A 2,354-nucleotide genomic window follows, 5' to 3' on the forward strand; every position below is an offset into this window, starting at 1 on the left:
AATATGTTTAAAATGTTCCACAACATTGATTTAATTGCATAGGTGGGAAGAACAATAATAGGTAGCCTTGGTGTTGAAAGTGTTGGGAATATTACTGAACTCTTTTAGTTCCATTTTTATGGAATTTTATAATTTCCTTGGGGACTTAAAAAACTACCATTTAGTCAGGCTCTTACTAAGAAGATATTTATAGAAAGGAAAACAATGAATTAGAATATAACAGAATATACAATAAAATTAATAGATTTATTATATATAACAGGAAGTGACATTTAAATGGCATTTTAAAAAATGTATACCAGTAAATATATGGGTTAACATAAAGAGGTTCAATGTAGTAGGTCAATGTATATGTCATTGACACCTAAATTTCACATTTCCCTGAGATACTTTCCATTTCAGGAAGACAAAATAGCTGTGCAGAGAAATGGGAGTGGGAAGGAGCATGAGGTTTTGGGTAAGGGTGAGGTCAGTAAAATGTGAAACTAAGGAAGAGAGCAGTGGAAAATGAAGTTGGTAAACTGCAATGAGACCATAGTTTGAAAATCTGTTTCCTGTTATTTGATAAGTACTTAATACCTGATGTCAAGCTTAGTTTCTTAAAGTAGCGGAAGATTCAAAATTGCAAATATGGTTGATTCTATGAGGTTAATCAGATAAGGGTTTGATGTAGTCACAATGGCTTCCCAATAATAGTCATCCTTCTCGCCATCCCGCCTTCCAACACCAGCTTCTTTACTGGGGTGATTCAGATATTCTGTGGAACATACTCATGAAAGGTGAGCACAGCCACAGGGTATATCGTGTTTACTATGAAGTAATCACTGTAATAACATACCTTATTATGGTTGATTAATGTGATCCAGTATTGCCCTGGCCAATGTGTTTCAGTGGTTAGAGCGTCAGCCTGGGTACCAGAGGGTCACGGGTTTGATTTCTGCTCAAGGGCAAGTACCTGGGTTGCAGGTTCGATCCTGGGCCCTGGTCAGGGTGCATATGGGAGGCAACCAGTTGGTGTGTCTCTCTGATATGGCTGCTTCTCTCCTCACTCTTTCTCTCTCCTTTCAACTCCCCTCTATCCTCTCTAAAAATCGATGAGAAAAATATCTTCCAATGAGGATTAAGAAATCAAAAGAAATCAAAATAAAAATAAGGAATAGTAAGTGAGCAGTTTTTTAAGTGAAATCCAAAAAAAAAAACCTACTACTTAACGCTTCCTACCTTAAAAATTTAACAAATTCTGGGCTTTCTAGATGATTGGCCTGGAAAAAGGGTCCATCGATGAGTGATGAACACAGTGAGACAGAGCTTCAAAGTGTGTTATAATTACTGAATTTATGTCAAAATTATTATTTTTTAGGTTCATTTTTGGTTGACAACATAGAAATGGTGTCACTACATAATGTAGGATGCCTATCCATGAAAATACTTTAATGCATTAACATTGATCAATTCAGAGTTTTGCCTTATAGCTGTTACACTGTTAATCATTTAATTAAAGAACACAAAATGTAATATTGTACTCTAATGAAGTGAGCAGGTTCTTACACCATCACAAAAATTGCAACAAGAGCTGACTGGATGTAATAAAAATACCATCTGTGCAGAGAAGGCATTTACCAGTTTGTGTGATTTTCTTCTCAACAGCCCCTTTTTACAGTGTAAGTGAATTTTATTTCAATATAATGTGTGAGTTGACTACTGCAGAAGTCCATAACATGGGAAATAGACACACTGAAAAACCTAAGATTGATTGTCCTTGTAAAAAGCAGAAACACAAGCATGTGCCAGTAAGTATGTTTTAAAGCACAGAACACGTACTTACATTCACCAGAGGTTCAGTCTCAGATTATATGTTCAGGGCAGTCATATCAAAACATTCTTCATATTAGACAAGTTTAAAATGACATAACCTAATAAATAAAGATAAAAATAGCATTTGATTTTAAATTCTCTTATAAGGCATGAGCCACCAACCTAAGTTAATGTAATGGAGATTTATAATACAGTAATAGTAAGCAGTATCTGCTTATTGTTTTGCATTGTGTTTTTATATTCTACTGGAGGCCTGGTGCACTAATTCGTGCAAGAGTGGGGTTGCTCTGCCTGGCTGGCAATTGGGGCTGACTGGAGCTGTCTCACCCAGTCCCGATGGGGGCCAATCATGCCTGGCTGGCCAGGGGAGGAGGGGTACCATGGGAGGTTGGCCATCTGCAGGATGTTGGCTATGGGAGCTCACTGACTACCAGAGGGCAAGTCCTGCATTGAGCATCTGCCCCCTGGTGGTCAGTGAGTGTCATAGCGACCGGTCGACCAGTCATAATGGTTGCTTAGGCTTTTATATATATAGATAC

This window comes from Myotis lucifugus, unplaced genomic scaffold (assembly GCF_000147115.1).
Source record: "Myotis lucifugus unplaced genomic scaffold, Myoluc2.0 scaffold_1216, whole genome shotgun sequence".
NCBI lineage: Eukaryota > Metazoa > Chordata > Mammalia > Chiroptera > Vespertilionidae > Myotis > Myotis lucifugus.